This window comes from Jaculus jaculus, chromosome 5, assembly GCF_020740685.1.
Source record: "Jaculus jaculus isolate mJacJac1 chromosome 5, mJacJac1.mat.Y.cur, whole genome shotgun sequence".
NCBI lineage: Eukaryota > Metazoa > Chordata > Mammalia > Rodentia > Dipodidae > Jaculus > Jaculus jaculus.
Window position 1 is genome coordinate 15,226,829 of NC_059106.1, and position 22,716 is coordinate 15,249,544.

Consider the following 22,716-nt stretch of genomic DNA (forward strand, 5'->3'; position numbering starts at 1 on the left):
TCTCAGACTGTATTCTGGAGACAGATCCTGCAAAGAGGTACTTAAGTTAAAAAGAGGGGCTAAGACAGGCTTGGTGGCACACACTTTTAATCCCAGCACTTATGAAGCAGAGGTAGGAGGATCACTGTGAGTTTGAGACCACCCTGGAATTCCAGGTCAACCTGAGCTAAAGTGAGACCCTACCTCGAAAAACCATAAAACCAAAAACAAAACAAAAAGAGGGGGCTGGAGAGATGGTTTGGTGGTTAAAATGCTTATCTGTGAAGGCTGAGGACCTAAGTTCAATTCCCCAGTGTCCAATTAAGGCACATGTACAAGGTGGCACATGTGTCTGGAGTTCGTTTGCAGTAGCTAGAGACCCAAGCATGTCCATTCTGTCTCTTTTCCCTCCCTCTCTCTCTCTCTTACTCTCTCAAATAAATAAAAAAATTTTTAAAAAAGAAGTCATTAGGATGGCTCTGCTCCATTATGGCTAGTATGTTTATAAGAGATAACAAGGCAGAGCTGGAAAGATGGCTTAGCGGTTAAGGCACTTGCCTGCAAAGCCTACTGACCTTGATTCAAATCCCCAGAACCACGTAAGCTAAATGCGCAAGGTGGCACGTGCATCTGAACTTTGTTTGCAGTGGCTGGAGGCCCTAGCAGGCCCATTATCCCCCCCCCACACACAATAAATAAATAAGTAATAAATAAATAAAAACTTTTTTAAAAAGAGATCACAATGCAGATAGAGTGGGGACCATATGCAGACGTAGGGCATGGTGCTCTCCACAGCCACAGCAAGAGTCCTCAGAGGAAATCGACCTTCCGGGCACGTTGACCTTGGAGTTCTAACCTCTAGAACTATGAGGAAGTAAATGTCTGTTGTTCAAGTCCCTAGTCTCTGGTGCTTTGCCATGGCTGGCCAGCTTCTCTTGTGCCTTCCTACACCTCTGTGAGCCTTAGCTGGTGTTCAGAAGGAGCTAGCCATAGCAGCACTCAGAAGCTGTTTAAGAAACAAAGTCTCACCGGGTGTGGTGGTGCACATCTTTAATCCCAGTACTTGGAAGGCAGAGGTAGGAGGATCCCTGTGAGTTCAAGGCCATCCTGGGACTACAGAGTTCCAAGGCAGCCTGGACTACAATGAGATCCTACCTTGAGAAACCTAAAAAGGAAGGAAGGAAAGAAGAGAGGGGAAAGAGCCGGAAGGAATGAGGGAGGGAAGGAGGGAGGAAGGAAAGAAATTCTCAAAGATGATCACAGCCTCCTCATCAGTCAGGCAGGATGCTTGCGTCTTAGACATCCCATCACTGCACCACTGCTAAGGTCTTTGGAGGAGCGTGCTTACTGCTCACATTAAGCCTTCCTACAGGCTACAGGGGACTGTATCCAAATGTGTGCCACCTGGTGCCTTATTTTAAGAGAGAGAGAAAGAGGCAGAGAGAGAGAGAATGGGCATGCCAAGGCCTTCAGCTGCTGCGAACAAACTCCAGATGCATGTGCCCCCTTGTGCGCATGGGCAACATTGTGTGCTTGCGTCAGTGTGTGTCTGGCTTATGTGGGAGCTGAAGATTCGAACATGTGTTCTTCAGCGTCATAGGCAAGTGCCTTAACCTCTAAGCCATCTTGCTAGCCCAGAAGACATTGTTTTTAACACACAAATGTCCACCAGGTCTGTGGAGAAAGCTCCTGGGAACCCACCTTCTGACACAGGAGCAGCCCTTGCCCCATATGTCCTGTTTAATGAAACTCAGTGAAAAATGACCTCAGCGTAGAGTCACACACAAATCGCATACACTGAAGCGGAAAGGCGTTGCAAAAGGTTGTGCAGTTCAGAGTTCTCCATTCACTTGAAGGACACAGCACCAGTGAGAGGTGGGTAATCTTCCCTAGACCACATACACCGGTTGGCGCTGGTCCTAGCCTGGCCTTCTCTAGTCCCTCTTCCCTTCTTGCTTTCTGCTTTGTCTCTTAAGAGCTTCCAGTTTCCGACTATGATTGACAGAAAAGAAAATAAGATTCTGGTAAGACTTACAAAGACACGTCAAGCCCTTCACAACATCACCTCATTTTATCCTGGCAGTAGTCTGCCAGATCCCATATCCTTTTATGTTAAAGAGCCTGCCTCAAGCCACTCAGACGAGCAAGGGGGAATCAGTCCTCTCTAACACCAAGTCCCAGACAGCCCATCACCTGGGCATGAAAATCCTGTACTGCTGAAACAGCTTGGAGACCTGAAGGGGAGCTGTCCTTCTGGGCTGAATTTATCTCTATCCCTATGTGGCCACAGCTGGCCTCCTTGGAAGTCCTTCCTGCCCCACCTCATGACCGCCTGGCTTTGCACGCCCTCTGAGCTGGACCAGCACAACAGGAGAGGCTGGCTTTGACAACGGACCCTCATCTCTCATGGCAGCTCTCAGCTGATACCAGCTGGGATGGTCAGGACCAGGGCAGGCCCAACAGAGGAGGAGGCATTCCCATTGTGCCTTTGCTTTCTCTTGGCCGTTGGTGACTTGAGAAAGGGCTATTTCCTACACACCATAATGGTAGAAGCTCTGTTTCGTACGCAAGGCCTCTGGCCTCGTGGCTTCTGGGCCTTCAGGCAGATATCTTGCGTTTGTCCCCCATGCACAGTAAGGGCGCATCAGGGGAGACGTGAGGCGGGCTCCCACATGCCACGCCTCACCCCTCTGTAATCCTGTCATTGGATGACTCCAGCTGCTATGTTCAGTGAAAGGGGCAAAAGGGAGAAGCAGGGCTCCTGTTAGAAGGCTGCAGTGGTTCTGGGCACCCTGCGGCTAGGGTAGGCCGGCAGCAACACTAACCACTGACTGACTGGACGGCGGGGTTCATCTGCTTCACTGCTCCCCATTTCCTCTCCCCTTACAAGTGTGGTCCTCAAGTGCCTGTGCCTTGAGCCCGTGAAGCAGGACTGGGTGCCTGCAGCAGCTGGGAGATGGGACGAACCATCCATGGGGCACCTCCCCTGGTCTGCCTCTGGGTATGTGGCTGCAACAACGCATTAGCAAATGACCCAGAACCGTTAACAAGACTTTCCACTTCTGCTCTGCGAAGAAAAGACAAGACAAGCACTTCTTTATTTATCAAAAACGGTAAATAAGTTTGAAGTCCTCTGAAGTAGCTTAGGGTCCCAGGCCTTGCAGAAGCACCCAGCTTTTCAGGTTGCTGACATATTCCCAGGTAGCCGCCTCAGACATCACTTAGTTACAGCCCATGATCATGCCTTTGGGTTTCTATGTTAGGGTTTGAATACAGAACCCCCCCCACCACACACACACAAGTTCATGCTTTGAATCCCTAGCTGGTGGGGCTATTTTGGGAGGTTGTGGAAATTTTAGGTGAGGCCTGGGAGTGGACCTTTAAATATTATACCTTGGTCTCTACTTTCAACCATTCTCTGCTTCCTGACCAGCTACCACGTGAAAGCCCTTGCCTCACACACCCACCACGACAGTCACTTTGCCATGCCTTCCCCACCATAGGGATGGAAACACTCAAGAAATTGTGAGCCAAAATGAATCTTTCCTTCCTTGTTGCTGTCAAGAATCCTCATCATAATGATGCAAAAATCACAAATGTAGCTGGCAATGAACTCTGCCCGAGTACATGTAGATGTCAAAGGGGAGCAAGAGTTTCTCCTCTGCCCCCGCCCCTCGCCTTTGCACTGCCTGCTTCCAGCCTCCAAAGACGGATGGTTTTCTTTACCTCAGGCAGCACCCTCTGCCAGAGCAGGTGAAGATGGCGACTGACCCCCTCCCCTGATCCTGGCTCTGTGTTCACAGAACTCTGAGCCAAGGGGCTGTCTCCGGGCTGTCTGGATAGGAGCCAGGAGATGAGACAGACAATAGAGAATAAGCTTTGGGGCCATTTTCCTTTATGAAAAGATCTTCATTTCCATGCTAATTGCAGTTTCAGGCCTGCCTCACTTAGTAGACTCGGCATGATGTGCCGAATCATCCAGCAAGTCGCTCCTGGCCTGCCTCCTCCATCTCCTTTCTCTTGGCCAGATATGGGCAGTCCTACATTGACAGGGAAAAACACAGACCTCCAAATTATTTTGGCGCCTTGTGTAAGGTTATTATAGAGCTTGGGACAAATCCCCAAATCCTCAGCTGCCACTGATGCTGACCTGAACCCACACCTCTCCTCTTTCCTACCATGCCTGCATCCCTGTGCACTGCTATAGCCAAGAACTTAAATGCCCCCCTAAGGGGCTGGAGAGATGGCTTAGCAGTTAAAGTGCTTCTCTGCGAAGCCTAAGGACACATGTTCAAGTCTCCAGATCCCACATAAGCCAGACAAATGTGAGACAAGCGCAAGGTCACACATGCCCACTAGGTGATGCAAGCATCTGGAGTTCAATTTCAGGGGCTGAGGCCCTGGTATGCCAATGTGCCAATTCTCTCTCTCTCTCTCTAAAATAAATAAGCAAATAAATACCCCTCAAGGGCTTACATGTGGAAGGCAATTAATGGCACCGCTGGGAGATTGCAGCACCTTTAGAAGTGGGGACTTGGGGTGGTTAACTTATGGTGGTCTTTGTTACCCTGACTGCATTTTCAACTGCCTAGGAGATCAGAGAGGCCCACTCTAGATACGTCTGTGGGTGTTCCAAGAGAGGACTAACTGAGAGGGAAAAGACCAAGCCTGCCCAACACTGGCACTCCTGTGTTTGCTAACCCTTCACGACCTGAACCACTCTTCTGTGCCACCCACCCCCACCCCCCATAATGGACTGACTCTGAAACCATTAGCCCAAATAAGCCTTTTTTCCTGTAAGTTGTTTGGTTAGGGAATTGGTCACAATGATGAGAAAAGTAACTAGTATAGCCTAATAAAAGGAAGTTAAATACCAGGGAATGTGCCCTAAGAGAGGGACCCTAGCTCCCTCTCTTCCTTTATTCCTTCCTCCCTCGCCCTCTCTCTTTCTCTGCTTCCTAGCTGCTGAGAGGTATGTAGGCAGCTTTGCTCCTCCATATTATCCCTGCGGTGATGCCCTATCTTGCCATAAAGCAATAGAACCAAGCAAGCAGAGACTAAAACCTCTGAAACAGTGAGCACGGGTAAATCTTCCCTCTTATAGGCTGCTCTTCAGACATTTTGTCACAGTACTAGAATGCTAACTAATGTACTGACTACAAACAAGTTCCATTTTCTTCAGAATTTTCTAGGCTGTTCCATAACCCAAGCACCACATGAAGGCTATAACCAGACTGCATTTGCTGGACAAGTAGACCCTGAACGGTAGTTGCCTCTCCTGCAGAACTGATCTAACTTTCCTCTCTCGAAGGGCATTTCTTTATTCTGGTGGGAAATGTGGCTGACGCGGTTAAGGGGTGGACTATGGAATGGACCATAGGAAAACGGAGAATTTGCAAGGTGGAAAAGGCGTTCACCAGCTAGAGGAAGGTAAGTAGCACAGGACTCATCCATCACAAGCTGGGACGACTCAGCATGCCTGACCCACCGGTTTCATTAGAGCGCTTCTCCCAGCCTCCCATTGTAGAGAGAGGATGTTGTGATTTTAATACTTTAGAATGACACAAAGAACCATATTGGGATTTGAGTGAAGAATTATTTATGAAAGCACATTCTTTTCAGGAGTGGGACTAGGAGGTTGTTTTCTAAAAGTTTCATGACTGTTTCCTGTCAGAGACTCCTGGGGTGAACACTCCTGCCCCTTCACACTCTTCAAAAAGTCTCACGAGCATTACCTATTCCAGAGACTTCTCTGGCGAACACTCCTCCCAAGAAATTCTATATTGCAGAATTGAACTGTTGTAAATAGGTCAATCTCTACTTTTGGTCCCTTGATAGCTGGTCCTCATGAAGACTAAAGGAAAAAAAAAATGTGATTGCTTAAAACGATGAAGAGAAACAAGTGTGGACTGCAAAGGATGGAGACCAACTGACCTTACCGTCAGCTCTTCCTCTCATATGGGAAAAGATAATTACTGAGAGAGTAATTTTATTCGTTTTAGGAGGTGGAAAAAAAAAAAAGACTTCAATCTCTGCACACTAATAAAAGGGTTAATTTGTACTGTCAGCCCTTTTCTGCCTGGGTTGCCGGGAAGGCAGGTGCTGGCTGCAGACTGTGTCCAAACAGCAAGGCAGCAGGGAGCGCCCTGATTGGCCAGCTGTGCTGTCCCCTCTCCTCCACCCCAGTCAGGAGGGTCATGAATAGGGAGAGATGGAAAGGCAGGTAATCAAACCACCCCGTGCAATTGCTGGAGCTGCCAAGCGTGAGGAAGGTGGCGCTCCGAGCTTGCTTCGGGGAACCTCCGTCCTCCCTGGGAGGGGGTGAGGCCTGGGACTGGCTGACTAGGGGTAGGGTGACCTGCGGGGCGGGGAGGTCTGCGGGGCTCTCAGCCAGGACCAGGGGCAGCAGGGAACCGGTGGGCGGAGTCGCATCACCCGGCTTGGGGGGAAGGAGAAGGAGAAGGAGGGAGGCTCCGCTGCACCCCAGGCCGAGCGCACGCAAGGGTCCATTCATGGAGCAGGTGGCGTGCGTGTCTCCATGGCTGTCCGGGTGGGCGACGACGGGTCCTCACACGGGACATGCCGGCCCCGCTCCTCCAAGGCCAGACCGAGCTCACTGCGGCGAGTCCGGGCGGGGACTCGGCTGCGGTGACCGGGAAGGCGGATGCTTTTCGGGCAACATCCATCAACGTCCTGTTGCTGGCCGCCGCGGCCGGGAAAGCTCGTCGGTAATACTAATGCGCCTGGTTAGAGGCTCAGTGACAAATGAACACGAAGCTCCGGGGTGGGGCCCGGGAGGCCCTCGGCCTCCACTGCGCAGCCGCAGCCGCGCTCCTGGAAGGCGGGGCCTCGGCGTGTTGAATGATTGGCGGGCCCTGGGAGGCCCGCCTACGCCCTCCATGCAGAAGCCCCGCCTCCCCGCCGTCCCCATTGGCTTCTGGACCCGGCGCTCCGGGAAGCTACCAATCATCGTCCACATCTCCTTACAAAGGGTGGGGAGACACCTCGTGGCCGGAGTCACGTTCTGCTGGAGGAGTAAGGCCGCAGGCTTAACCCAGAGGGGCAAGACGCAGCCGACCCAGTTACCTCAGCAGGTACGAGAGAGTCCGAGCGTCCCCCGGTAACCAGCCATGATGACAGGCTGTCTTGGACATAGACCTACTTCAGGCGCCAGCAGCCATTGTGCGTCACTTCCCATCTGGAGTGCTCTTGTTTCCTCTGCCTGGACAGACCAACTCCAAAATGCTAGAAGCTACAGACACTTGAGTCATCCCCCACCTCCTCCCACATCCCCATCCCCAAGCCAGCACTGTTTAGCATTCAGGCCTGAGCTGTAAAACACCTAGCTTCTCTGTGACTTCTTGCTTGCCACTGCAGAGAAAGAAATAGTTGTCTTGTTCCCTTTTGCCGTGGGTGGGAGGGAGGGTTAACAGGTGTTTAATCTGCAAAGCCCAGGAGATGTGGGATGGCTCTGGGCTGAGGATTGATGGAACTGTCGGAGGACAGTAGGCAGGGGCCGTAAATAACTCATCACAGACCTTTGCCTTTACAGATGAAAGGTCAGGACCAGAGACGTGAGAGGACTTGTGCCCGGCTCAGAGCCAGGTGGAAATCAGCTTCCTTTCTACTGCACCCTACTGGAGAGTTTGCTGCGTGTCCCCTTCCTCTCCTTCCTCCTGTCACACTGACCTGTCACCGAGCAATAATGAGATCCAGCCCTAAGAGGAAAAACAATTCTAAGAAAATTCTAGCATTCCTGGAGGCTGCCTGGACTTGGCTAGTCTGAATCTCTGGAGCAGTCAGATGATTCCCTTTTGCCAAAGGAGAGGAGTATAAAAGGCGTTTAATATGCAAGGGAAGACCTTGACTGTGAAGGACTTGAGGCTTATTGCACACTTTTCAAAGCCTTAAGGAGATCAGTGGTAATGCCATTAGGTTAGCAATGTCATGACTGATGGCCAGGTTCTTCTTTCCAATTTGGCCCCAAAACACAGAACCTACTGGGTTTGGTGTCTCTGAAATTTGCAGCCAGTCAAGAACAGATTTTCTCATTTCAACACACCTTCTGCATTCCTTTTTCCTGCTTCTTAGCCCCCTCCACTCCAGGTTGAAGTGTTTATCCAACTTACACAATCTCCTCCAGCAATGCTGTTCACAAACAGTAGTTTCCTTCCAAGAGCTCAGCCAGTTTGGCCAGGCAGAGACCTATATTAAGAACAGCCTGGACATACCTGCCTGGAAGTTTCTTCTCCCCATGGTCTGCAGGTACAAATGGGGTTCCGTGGAAATTAATGCCCAGTTTTTAATGACCTAGAGCCCCTACTAACAAACAACAGGACTTTGGTGGCCCCCACCCCTGTAGACCCTTAGGCTCTCTCTCTTCTGTGTTCACAGATGATTCCTTTTTGTGTAGCCACCTGTAATCCAGAGGCCTGAAAAGCCTTTTATAGCTGTCACTTCCCCATTGCCACTAATGGCTCAGCTTCCCCACCCCTGAAGAGCCTTGTCATTATCTGAGGAGGTTTCTTGGCCACAGTGGAGGCACAATGGGTCCCATGAAGTGTCTGTGAGCCCTGCTTTCGGGATAGACCTCATTTGGTTCCCTAGAGGACAGCAGCTATCCTCACTATTCCCCTGGGTAGACAGCTGTTATGTGTTATGTCAGTCCTGATAAGGAAAAGAAAGAAAGCTAAGATGCACTTAATGCTGTTTTCCATGCCTAGAGGTCAGAATCTTTTCCCACTGTGCTCAAAGCAGAGCCTACTTCATCATTAACTGGAAAGGGCTCCTTTATTTATCCAATGTTTTCGGCACCACCTAGTGCTGGCACTGGAGAGCCAAGAGTGGACAAACAGGATGAGGGTCATTCTCTATGGAGCCTATAGACTCCAGGCAGTAGTGAAAGCTACAGGCAGAAGTTCTCAGCCCAGGAGCAGCAGGAAGCTTCCACTTGGAAAGTAAGGGAAGGGGAGGGGAAGGAGGGAGGGAAGGGAGGGCAGGACAGGACAGGACAAGACAGGGACCAGACAAGACAAGACAGTTTAGGGACAGTAAGAGGTATAGCTGAAGAGAGACAGACTATCTCACAGACCATTGTATTCTATTGTAAGGAGATGGAGTTTTCTTTGATATATAGTGGGGGAAAACTTGCCTTCTGTTGTAGTTACCTTTGTGTTGCTTGGACAAAACATCTGACTAAAAGTAGTGGATGGGAGGAGAGGGTTTATATGGGCTTACATTCTAGAAAGGAAGCTTCATGATGGCAGGAGAAAGCATGGAACAAGTAGAAGCTGAGCATAACTTCTTGCCACATCAGGTGTTAGATATTAGCAAGAAAGTGAGCTGAGGGGCTGGAGAGATGGTTTAGCTGTTAAGGCATATTCCTGCAAAGTGGAAGGACCTAGGTTCAATTCCCTGGGACCCACATAAGCCAGTTGCACAAGGGACGCATGCATCTGGAGTTCGTTTGCAGTGGCTGGAGGCCCTGAAGTGTCATTTATCTCTCTCTCTTCTCTCTCTCTCTCTCAAATAAATAAAATATATTTTTTGAAAAAAAATGAGCTGAGCTTTGACAAGGGAGTGCTGGGTATAATATCCCTTCGCCTCCACCTCCCAAATTGTAACCAGCTGGGAACCACGCATTCAAAACACAAGAGTTTATAAGGGACACCTGATTCAGATCACTACCCCTTGTTCTAAGCAGGGGAATGACATTGACATTCATGAACAAAGGCTGCATATTTGCAAGAGAAGCACTTTACCCACTGAGCTTTCTCCAGTCCCTCACTGTATTGTTTAAAAAATAAGAACATTGGAACTAGTATAAGTATTTAATAAAAAGGGGTAAGACCTCATACATTTTGAATCAACTATGACATAACCTTATCAAAACTAATGTTGGCATATCCATCCTAATAAAGAAATATTTAATTTATTATAAATTTTATATGGGTACTATTGAACAAATAGTGTGTGCATATTAAACACATAATATGGACATTTCAAGCACTATTATAATTTTATTTTATTCATTAATGCTACCGAAAAAAGGTGTCTTTCAGAGAGTAATATAATTTGGTTAGACTCAATTACCTGTGAATTTGTTGTTGTTGTTTGTGTGTGTGTGTTGAGGTGAGTGAGGGCTTTCTGTGTAGTCCAGGCTGGCCTCAATATTTGTTCTTACCTCAGCTGTGCTATGGACAGTACAGGTGAGCACCATCCCACCCAGCTTCGACTGTCCCTTAGCGCCATAGTACAGTACTGTGTGGCATGAACACTGGCTACACTGGCTGCCATAATCAGAAATAATCCTTTACAAAGACATAGATAACAATATAAATGCATGATTGGGCACATTACTATAGCAATTCTATAGTTACTGAAGTCAGGCTAAGTAAATTTTCTACCTCTATGATATTAATCATAGTTATTAATTTCTCATATGTTAAACATATTTAAAACACTGATTTTTTAAAGATTTTTATTTACTTATTAGAGGGAGAGAGAGAATGGGTGCGTGAGGACCTCCAGCCACTGCAAATGAAGTCCAAATACATGCACCACCATGTGTATCTGGCTTACTTGGGACCCAGAGAATCAAACCTGGGTCCTTAGGCTTTGCAGACATGTGCCTTAACCGCTAAGCCATCTCTCCAGCCCAAAACACTGATATTTTTATTGTCAGACCTTTAAATAAGTAAAAATAAGGCTGGAGAGATGGCTTAGCAGTTAAGTGCTTGCTTGTCAAGCCTAAGGACCCTGGTTCAAGGCTTGATTCCTCAATACCCACGTAAGCCAGATGCACAAGGTGGCGCATGTATTGAGTTTGTTTGCGGTGGCTGGAGGTCCTGGTGTGCCCATTCTCCCTCTCTCTCTCCCTCCCTCCCTCCCTCCCTCTCTCTCTCTCTCTCACTCTCTCTCTCTCTCTGCCTCTTTTTCTCTCTTTCTGTTGCTCTCAAATAAATAAATAAAAATTAAAAAAAAAACAAGTAAAGATATCTGTCTCTATACTTTAAACTGTGCAAATGTGACATTTTTCAATTCTAATTTTTTCCATTTTGGACATCTTTATACATGTGCATAATATATTTTGGTGTTATTCCCCATAACTACTACTCTCCTTCCCATTAACACCATTCTTCCTCACTAATCCCATCTTACTTTTATGTCTTTTTTAACCCACTGAGTTAAATTAGGGTTGCTTGCATGCTCATGGATGGAAGGTTACTTACGGTGGAACGGGCAATTTGCCAGTGGCTACACCATCAATGAACCTGACTCCCCCAGGTCCTTAGGCTTCACCAGAAAGTGCCTTAACCACTAAGCCGTCATTCCAGGCCCTGCAATTACATGCTGTCCGCCTGCTCTTCCACAAGATTCCCTGAGCCTTGGAGGGGATGGTTTAGATGACCTATTTGAAGCTGGGTACAGAGTAATCATGTATTCACAGCCATTTTGCCAGCTATGCATCTCTGCATTAGGCACTGCCCATTTCTGTGGTAGAAGCCTCAAGCTAATCCACAGGAACAAATACAGGTATTTAGAGGGCAGTTTGGCTTGTCCGTTTAGCATAATCACAGTCGTAGTTTCCGCACCAGGGCTTATGTTACTAAATATAGGCTCGGGGCCAGGTTTTTAGTACCAGGCCTCAAATCTGGTCAGAAAGCAATTGGCTACTCCCACAACATCCATGCCACTATTGCATTTGCTAAACAGGTCAGTTGTGGAATATACATAGTGCACACCTGGGTAAGACTTTTCTCCCCCGGAAGCTTACATAGCACCTTCTGGTACAAAGGAAGGTGGCCAGCAGGGAGAAAGCTTCCAGCTCAGTTCCAACTAAAGACCCTGTCCCCATTCCCCGATCTCTGAGTTACCTTTATGTTTTCTGTTTGAGATAGTTGACTACCATATACAACCAACATGTCAGATTCAAACCACAGCACTGTCTCTTTTATCCTTCGTTTCCCAGCCACCACAAGATAGGTATTCTCCACCGTAGCCTGCCTGCTCAAAGAGATGGAGACTGAAACTATAAGCTCATTTCTTTCATCCTAGAAGTCAGTTTCCTCGTGTATTTTGTCACAGCAACACAAAACTAATGTACATCATCGTGGAAGAACAGAGAAGGCAAGCGTTCCTCTGCACTGTCCATTTGGGGGTGGAATGAAAGAGAGGCCTAAAGCCTAGAGCAGCCAAGGATGTGTGCAAACCAGACAGGGACCAGGGACCAGAACGTAAGGACAGAAAATCCAAGCCAGAAGGCAAGCTGCCCAGCAGACTGGGACAGACTTTGCCAGCCTGGACTTAAGCAATGAGTTGGCTTGTCATACACAGCATAGACCTTGCAAGAAGTGTTTGCCTCACTCACTGGCATCGATCTTGTCTTCCCTTGGAGGAAGACAGGGGTTGGGTTTTCAAGAGAGGCACCCTTCACACACTGGGAAGCACTGAGCAGCTGCGACTCCCAGGTTGTTTTCTCCAGTGCCACCAGCCATCGGGCCCGTGAGCCCACGCTGGCCCTCCTCTAAGCGCTCGCTTTCTTTGTCCTCTTGCCAGTGCTGGTAGGGCCCGTGGCCTCTCGGTATTTGAGTAGGTCTTACAAGGCCTCACAGGAGTCCAGGGCATATTCCTGATGTGGCCAGGACTGACGGCCAGCCGTGGTGACGAATGGAGTTCCACATCCCCCTCCCTCTCCTGAGGTCACCACAGGGTGGTTTGGCCTCCCAGGCTGAGACGTGCCCGTGCCGCAGAGAAGCTGAACAGTCGGGGGGAGGGAAGCCCTGACTTGTGCCTGCCTTTGACCTCCTCCTACCCCGTGAGACATGAGGCTGAAAGTGGAGGGCTCTTTGAATCCCACTGATGAGGTCAGAGCTGGGTTTTCCCTCATGTTGTGCCATCTCTCCTTCCCACATCAAAGCCAAAGAGATGACCAAATCAGATTATCATTTGCTTTAACAGCCACGTGTTGCGTTCCAGATAAGACACCAGGCGCTTTACCCACGTTGTGTCTTGGCACCTTGTGGGTAGCACTTCTGGGGTGGGTCTTTCATCTTCATGTTGAAACATGTGAAAACCAAAGCTTGGAAAGCTTAATCATTTTCCCAAGGTCCAGGAAATGGAAAGGTTGGGATAGGGACAAGTCTGGTGTCCTGCCCTCTGAGGAACACTGCTTGAAATTTAGACCAATTAACAGGTAATTTCAATTGCTAGTCATGAACTCTCACCTCAAGGTCTAGTGTGGCACCCACAGGTAAGGACAGACAGACAAGTCTCTTGACCTTAGGCAACCTAAAGTGATCAGAGGCTGAAGGCAACAGGCAGTTCAGTCAGCAGGGCTCCTGGCATATCTTACCCACCTGCTCATGCCATTGGCTATAGCCAAGGTGAGTAAATGGTACCAGACCTGCATGGGGAAATGGGAATCTTGGGGTTCCCTGCCAATACACCAACATATGTGAACACTGATAAATTCAGGGTATCCCTGGATTCTTATCTTATGAATTCAAAGAACTGAAATTCACAGACCAGAGAGTAAGGTTTAGAGACTTTATTGGATTAAGAGAAGGAAAGAAAAGGAAGTATAGAGATCTCCCACCAGATGAAAGGCAGGAGGGGTCAGAGAGCCCATGTGCCCCTCCCCAGCCTATTCCAGCCCAGTTGAGCCGGGGTGGGGGAGGCTCACCAGAGCAGGGATCTGGGGATTGAGGCGTTAGGAGAGATGAACAGCCAGGAAGAAGCTAGTAAGCATCCATTTATAATCTATCCCGGTGGGCTTCACTCTCAGGCTCCGGTGAGTTCTGGGAGAGAGCTGATTGGTCTAGACTCGGGGAGCTGGCTCAGAAAAAGGCAGGCACACCTAATAGAGGGGGGCTGTCACTGAGGGATGAGACCTGCTCAGACACTGAATTCCAGTTCTTTGAAAGCGAGGTGGTGTGACATCTCATTTCTCTTTGGGCCCTCCCCTTGCTGACTGCCTACGCTAAAAGAACTGCCTTGTTCCTACTTCTCCCTCAAAGGTTGGGCATGGGACAAGGAAGAAAACACTCAGACTTGAGGGTAAAGACGGGACAGTCATGGGAAGCCAGCAGCCCTGACAGAAACAGCTCCATGTGGCCAAGGCCTCAGCTTCCTCAGTCCCCTGTGCTCAGTCCACCGTGTCTTTGGACCAGCTGATGTATGTCTGTATGTCTGTCTGAGCTTGGGTGCGAGCACGTGCTTGTATGCCTGAGCATGTGTGTGAGTGTGTGCATGTGTTTGTATGGCTGGATTCTCACCAGCCTGAGTTGTGTGTGGCTTGTGCTCCAGTTTGAAATCCCCCAGAGGCCAAACACGGGCTCTGTGCTCTTGCCAGCTCTGGGGGCTGCAGCTAAAGTAGCCTGCTTTATGGATGAGCCCCCCCCCCCCCGCACATACACACACACACACACACACACACACACACACACACACACGCAAATTTAAAAGGCCACCTGGAGAGCCGATGGTGATTTTTAAGAGCTAATGCTACCACCCGCGACTCACTGTTTATAGATGGCCTTTGCTCGCTGCTGCTATCGTAAACTGTGTGTAAGACACTGTATATTCATGGGCCACCCAAAGCAGTGGGTGGGCAGGAGAGAGCACTAATCAAGGTGCCAGAGTAGACAGGGCCCCACCGCTGCCAGATCAGAGCGGAGACCAAACAAAGGCCGGAGGCAGCTGGTCCCGCACGCAGCTGTGCAGCGGCCATTGAAGGTGACAGATCCCCTTAAGTTATGCAGCCCGGCGCGCACAGAAGGCGTGCCCTGTAAATCAACAACAGGCTGTCTTTAGAAAGGCTCCTCTCACTAGCCTGGGGATCTAAACAGGCCCATGGCCTGAAGCGAGAGGAGGCAAAAGCAGGGGGGTCCAGAGGGAAGGGGATCTGTAGCTGTCTCACAAGAAAGTCCTGATAGCCTGGGCTGTGAGGGTCAGGTGGGGCAGGACCTGCAGGGATCACCTCTCTCCCGGGCCCCCCCCCAGAACCCCTTCAATGCCAGGCTTGGGTGCAGGGCAGCTTCACGCATCTCAAAAGGGCACATCAGCCCCGGACTCACTGTCCCTGCGGCTGGGAAGGTGCCTTGGAGCAAGGTAGCTCCTGGTCACTTCAGTGAAAAGGTACTGCTTGATGAGAGCCCCAGTGAACCGCTCTGTGAAATGGGGCTCTTGGTGAGCACCCCTCCATCCTATTAGCTCATACAATTGGGATCCTCCTAGAACACTCTTGCTTTTCTGGCTATCTTCTCCTCCAGCCCCCCTTCCTTCCCCTCCCTTCCTCTCTTCTCCTTTCCTTCCTCTTGTTTTTATGTTTTTGTTTTTATTTTTTGAGGCATTGTCAATGTATAGCCCAGGCTGGCCTCAAACTAAGATCGTCCTGCCTCCTCCTCTTTCTCCTCAGTGCTGGGTTTTACAGTGTGTGTCACCATGCAAGAGGCTGAATTTCTAGAAGTCACCAATCAGTCCAAGGTTCACGGGCAGTCGGAATTTTTTTTTTTTAAACCCCAAATCTTCTGGTGGCCAGTGCAGCCCAGACCAGGTCTCTCTGCTTTGCAGTCAGAAAGTTTCTGAAATTTCTTGCTCTCTGGAACGCCACTTAGAATAAAACTTGCTGGGTTCAAAGCTTAAGACAATGACATCTGGTGGGGGAAAAAAAAATCCACATAACAACAATGATTAAGCCTGCAGCTCCAAGTTTAGCCTGCCCCCACCCCCATCGCCCACTGCCAGCAACGCAGTGAGTAGTGACTGCTATTCTCAGAGCACCGAGGGCACCCTGGCCATGCTGAGGCCTCAGAGAGAGAGAAGGGAACAGCTGCTCCGGGCAGACTTCCGGTTCTGTGGAAGCGGAAAAGAGAAATGGAAAGAGCGAGCACACTGGGAGAGGAGCAGGACTCTGGTCCAGCCACACACTTCCTAGCAGCCCAGCTCCTGCTATTTTGCTGTGTTTGAAACACTGCAAATCCACGAAAATCATATCCACTGGGAGCAGTCAGCTTCCTAAGGTAAACACCTTTTTGGTATTTAGAAAGGCAAAAAAATAAAATCTGTTCTGATGATTAACAAAGGCCCTTTGCGAACAAGGGAAGTCCCACATCCACGTGAATATCTAAACATCACTGAACTGTATACTTAAAAAATGGTTAAAATGAAAAATAAAGGGGAAAAGGATGGGGGAGATGGGTCAGTGGTTAAAGGCACTTGCTTGCAAAGCTGGCTGGTCTGGGTTTGATTCCCCAGAACCTATGTAAAGCCAGATTCACAAAGTAGTGCATGGGTCTTGGAGTTCGCTTGCTGCGGCAGGAGGCCCTGGTGATCCCAAACTCTCCTTCCCCTGCACAACCCCCCCCCCCGACATAAACAAATTTTAAAGACAGAAGGGTTTCTTTTGGATCACGGTTTCAAAGGCTCCAGTCCATAATCAGTTGGCCCCATTGCTTCAGCCTGTAGAAAAGCAGAACTGTGGCAGGTCCCATGGCAGAGAAAAGCTGGTCACTACGTTGGGGGCTGCGCATTTTACTGGACTTTCAAGGACATCCACCCAGTGACCTAACAACCTCTCACTAGGCCCTCCTTCTTGATGTTTCCACACTCTAGTGCCTCCCATAACACCATCAGCCAGAGACCAAGCTTTCTAATACAGTGGCATTTGGGAGACCTTTACGACCCAAACTATAGCAAAGATTTGTGCTGGGAGGTTACCTGGGGCATATGCTGCACGTCAGAAAAAATAATAATAAATAAAAGATTTCAAATAACATATATTTGGGGCCCTAAGTAGTTAATCACAGAATGATTATGTGACCTGGTAATTCCACTACTAGGTAGTGTATACACCCAAAAGAATAGAAAATAGGGACACTAACAGATACTGTGTACCAATATTTATAATAATATTCACAACAGCCATAAAGGTAGAAATAACCTAATGCCCACTGATAGATGTGCAGATAGAGAAGATGTGACATATGCATTCAATAAAATATTACTCAGCCAGAAAATGAAAGGAGACCTTGAAACATCACAGACGAACCGTGAAAACGTTACACTAAGTGAAGTAATAAGCAGGAAGAAAAGGAAAAGTATTGCACAATTCCACTCCTGGGAGGTACCAAGAGTGGTCAAATTCTATCGTTGCAGAATGGGCGTGAGAGCAGAGTGGGGAGTTAGCATCTGATGGGTTCAGAGTTTCATTTCAGGGTGAAGAGAAGCTTCCAGGGGTGGACAGAGATTGTCATTGCACAACCTTGTGAATGCGCTTAATACCATGAATTGTGCATTTACAAACAGGATGGTGTGGTGGTTTGATTCAGGTGTCCCCATAAACTTACGTGTTCTGAATGCTAGGTTCCCAGCTGATGGAGATTTGGGAATTAACGCCTCCTGGAGGGAGTGTATTGTTGGGGGCCGGCTTATGGGTATTAAAGCCAGTTTTCCCTTGCCAGTGTTTGGCACATCCTCCTGTTGCTGTGGTCCATCTTATGTTGGCCAGGGGGTGATGTCCACCCTCTGCTCATGCCATCATTTTTCCCTGCCATCGTGGAGCTTCCCCTCGAGCCTGTAAGCCAAAATAAATCTCTTTTTCCCAGAAGCTGCTCTTGGTTGGGTAATTTCTACCAGCAATGCGAACCGGACTGCAACAGATGGTAAAATTTACATTGCATGTACTTTATCACATTGAAAATGTACATTGAGGTTGGAGAGAGCTCAGTCATGATGAATTCTTCTTGTACAAGCATGAGGGCCTGAGGAAGCTCCAGAGACTGCCTGAGTTCAATCCCCAGGACCCACAGAAATGCTACATGTGTCTGTAAAACCTCAGAGAATTGCTGGGGCTCTTGAAAAACCAGCAAGCTCCAGGATCAGCAAGCCCCAGGATCAACAAGCTCCAGGACCAGCAAGAACAGACAGACAGCAATGAAGCGGGACAGCTGATGTTCCCCTCCAACCACCTCAGGTGAATACACAGAGCTGCAGGCGTGTGCACAGGGCACTGCGTGAGCACATACATGTGCACACACCACACATACACACCCAGTCTCTCTCTCACACACATACAAACAATGACACACACCAAAAAAGTTCTTCAGTTACTGAATTCCTCAGGAAAGAAAAATGCAAATCAGTGCATCCACTTCCTGCCTCCCAGGTCAAGAAGGATTCCATGGACAAAGAGCAGCAGCAACCCCATGCAGTAGGCTTGCGAGTTCTGCAATAGCAAGCCCCATTTTCAGAGAGCACGAACGTGGCAAAGAAACAGAATGCTGACCAGAATGGAAACCAGCTCCTTAACCCTATCAGTACACTCACCAGGTAGTTGCTACTGCCCAGACCGAATGTTAGAGGTGAGAGAGAAGCAGAAGGGCTTGTGGGACAGGGGCCTGAGGGCTGGAGCTGAGGTGGGCCATGCTGGGGTTTGGTTTTAACTGTTTCTTGAGCAAAGTCAGAGGTGAAGGAGTGGAGCCCAGCCACATTCAGGGAACCTACCAGAGGAACCTGCCCATGTAAGAGCTATGCTCTTACAGTCAAGATAGATCAAAGAAAGCCACTCTCCCCAACACACACACACACACACGCACACACACACACACACACACACACACACACACACACACACACACACTCGGGTGGGAGGAGAAAGAAAGACTCACAGGGAAGAAGGAAGGAAAAAGGAAGGAGCATTGCATGCCTAGCCACAGACTCTGACATGGCTTTACAACCTAAATTCACAGGGAATCTCAAGCTAAGAACTGGGGGTAAGGTAGCACCAAACAGGTCCAGCCACCTTGCCAGATACAGGGTCGGAATATCAGCCCACACCCCTCTGCTTCTTCTCTTCCTTTTCCACCCTCACTAGCTTCCTCTCACTTCTGGGAAGCGACTCTATCTCCCCGGGCTGGGCCGGCCCCAAGAAACTCTGCATTCTCTGAGACCAAGCTTTCTCCTGCCACTCCTTCTTCTGACCTCAGCTCCAGTGGCATTTCCTCAAGGAAAGCTTGCTCTGACCCCAAGTGACATCCATATCCCTCTGTAAATACACCTTTAGATACCTGCTTGCTTTCAGAGCACACGAATCCATTTTGAATTACACATTTACTTGTGGGATTATTTGATCAATATCTCTGTTCCTCGCTAGACTATAACATTCTCCTCCATTATTTAGAAATACACACATCAGAAATTCCAGTGTTGGGCTGGTGAGATGGCTTAGCAGCTAAGGTGCGGGCTGTGAAGCCGAAGGACCCAGGTTCAATTCCCCAGTACTCAGGTAAGTCAGATGCACAAGGTAGCGCATGGCCATTCTCCCTATCTGCCTCTGTCTCCATCTCTCTCAAATTAATTAATTAATTAAAATATAAAGATTAAAAAATGCTTTAAAGAGAAATTTCAGTGTTCTATCACATAAGAAATAATCAAAATGATATTTCAATGAATGAATAGGGGTCTGGAAGATTCAGGGTGTACCCCAACTTGGCACTTGAATATTCAGACATGTAGTCATACCTGTTATATGATGAAATAACAAGACCTACCCCAACTACTTTCCTGGGCTCTTCAGATCAAATACAACCCAAGGTATAAAAACCATATGGGATTCTATTTTAGGATTGTAGCTGGAGCAATTTTGCTATGTGGACCAGCCATACTGGGGAACAACTGTAAACCAGGAACCTAATGCAAGTGGTCCACATACCTCCTCATCGATTCCCCAAGTTTTGAAACGGCATGGGGTGTTGGGGCCAGCAGGCGTACTTATTAGCCAGTGACTGAAAAAGAAGACAGAAGAAGGAAAATAAAGTTACGCTTTCAAAGCTAGAACTCAGAAAAGTGGGTGCACTCAGCAGCCAAGCTCAGTGAGCAGCTGAGGGGAAGGAGGGGCTTCGGAATGCACAAGAACACAGCTCACTAAGTGGACGGTTAGTCATTCCATCCTTTCAACCCGCCTTCAGGCATGTCATGTTTCTTGGTACAACGTTTCTGGTGTGTGCGTGCATGCACATGAGTGGAGGTCAGAGAGCAACCGTGGGTGTCAGTTCCCACCTTCTACTTTGTGTGGGGCGGAGTCTCTCGTTGCTCACAATGGCAGGCTCACAAGCTTCCAAGGGAGTCTCCTGTCAAGGCCTCACATCTCACCGCAGGTGTGCTGGGATTACAGCCGCTACTGCTATGGCACTGGCTTGACACGGGCCAGCTAGCCTTTACTTAGGAGCCAAACCTTCACAACAAGAGATTTACCCACTGAGCATCTTCCCAGCCCTTGAAGTTACAACTTTTTGAGGGGTGCAGGTGACTGACAGACCCATTAGGACTGACTCTGAAGGGAGGGAACAGTCCTATATGTCTTTATTATCTTATAATCTTTGGGGCAGTTTAGAATGTCATGCCTCTCTACCCAGGGCCCGATACTATTCTTTGGATGGAAAATCATGTAGCAAAGTATATTCAAGAGAATTATAGAAAAGCAATGAGATAAGCCCAGAAAACAGCCATTCTTTGCCAGGAGGAAATAGCCTTTCCTTACTAGGCTTCAGCAAAGCCCATCTACCTGCACCCTCCTCCTGTTCATATGGTGTCTTGCATGTTAGGGAGTTGGTAAAGATCCAAAGGAAATTATGAGGGAAGACGTCCATTCTCAGTGACCTCTAAGCCTGGCCATGTCTGGCTAGAGGCCTAACAACTGACATGTGTCCTTGAGCGGGATTGTGAGAAGCTGTGTCTGCCTCCTTCCGCTTCATGAAATGAGCTTTGTGTCACCACAGCCTACCTGCCTTGACATGCTGGTTCATCACAGATCAAAGAGCGGCGACACTTCCTGAGCAGTGGCTGAAACCTCAGAAATCCAAGCCACGTTTTAAAAGGCAGTGACCGCTGAGAAATGACAGTGGTGTGTTCAGCACTGAGAAATCTCTATCGCAGTCCCCAGGGCTTAAGGACCATAGCCGAAGAGGTGGTGGAATGAATGTAAGAGCCAAAGGAAGGGGAGGAGTGCTTTGAAATGCTGTCTTCCAGACACCAAGTGCCCATGGTATTCATGACCTCACAGGGGCTGACATTACCTACACAAGAGGAGGGGAGACATGATGACATCAAAATAGAGCAGGGCCTAGATGGAAAGAAGGGATTCAGTGTGAAGGTGGAATAGAAGAGGGGAAAGGGAGAGTGCTGTGAGGAGTTATCACAGTCATGGTATACTATATATATATTCAATAAAATATAGGGAAAATGTAAGCAAAAATAAACCTTACCTTTCCATGAGCTGGCATTAGGCATTTTGTTACAGTGACAGAATGACAGAATGCTAATAACCTTTAGCTTAACCTTAAGACAAAAACCAGCTTAATCTGGGCGTGATAGCACAGCCTTTAATCCCAGCACTCAGGTTGCTGAGGTACAAGGATCGCTGTGAGTTTGAGGCCAGCCTGAGACTACATAGTGAATTTCAGGTCAGCTTGGGCTAGAGTGAGACCCTACCTCAAAAAAACAAACAACAACAACAAAAAAACTCGCTGTGGTGATTTGATTCAGGTGTCCCTCATAAACTTAGGTGTTGTGAATGCTAGCTCCCCAGCTGATGGATATTTGGGAATTAATGCCTCCTGGAGGGAGTGTATTGTTGGGGGCGGGCTTATGGGCTTTATAGCTAGTTTCCCCATGCCAGTGTTTGGCATACCCACCTGTTGCGGTGGTCCACCTTATGTTGGCCAGGAGGTGATGTCCACCCTCTGCTCATGCCATCATTTTCCCCTGCCATCGTGGAGCTTCCCCTCGAGCCTATAAGCCAAAATAAATCTCTTTTTCCCAGAAGCTGCTCTTGGTTGGGTGATTTCTACCAGCAATGTGAACCAGACTGCAACACTCGCTTTGGCAGCACATATACTAAAATTGGAAGGATACAGAGAAGATTATCATGGCCCCTATGCAAGGATGGCATGCAAATTTGTGAAGTGTTCCATATTTCTTAATAATCAAAAACAAAAAAAAAATCACCTTTAAAGTATTTTGTCATTGCCTCTACACCAAAAAGAACTGTTTTTTAGATTTTTAAACTATGACTAGGGCTGGAGAGATGGCTTAGCAGTTAAGGTGCTTACTTTGTGAAGCCAAAGGACCCAGGTTCAACTCCCCAGAACCCACATAAACCAGATACACAAGGTGATACCCTTGCACAGGTGGCATGTGTCTGGAGCTTGTTTGCAGTGGCTAAGACCCTGGTATGTCAGTTCTCTCTCTAACATTCATTTAAAAAAAAAAAAAGTGAGCTGGGCTTGGTGGTGCATGCCTTTAATCCCAGCACTTGGGAGGCAGAGGTAGGAGGATCACTGAGCGTTCAAGGCCACCCTGGGACTACATAGTTAATTCCAGGTTAGCCTGGACCAGAGTGAGACCCTACCTCGAAAAACAACAACAACAAAAAAGTGAATAGACAGCTACTATTTGTTACCATGGAGTTGGTATATAGTTTCCTATTCTTTGGAGACCCTTCCTGTACTTTAACAAAATGGCTTTTAATTTCAGTTATCTAAAGAATAGGAAAAAAAATCCTATAGGTTTGATACCTGGCCAAATTATATGTCAAGGTATGTCCTTAAAATTCCTATGTTATGGCCTGCAGGGATGGCTTAGCAGTTAAGGCGTTTGCCTACAAAGCCAAAGGACCCAGGTTCTATTCCCTAGGACCCATGTTAGCCAGATGTACAAGGGGGCACACACGTCTGGAAT

The 22,716-nt window shown here is 48.3% G+C and overlaps 1 non-coding gene across 1 annotated transcript; it reads left to right on the forward strand.

Moving 5' to 3' along the window:
• The first annotated feature begins 21,853 nt into the window (after positions 1-21,853).
• Positions 21,854-21,956, forward strand: LOC123461141. The gene has a single exon (XR_006637459.1). It is a non-coding gene; the product is annotated as a U6 spliceosomal RNA (small nuclear RNA).
• Positions 21,957-22,716: the final 760 nt, after the last annotated feature.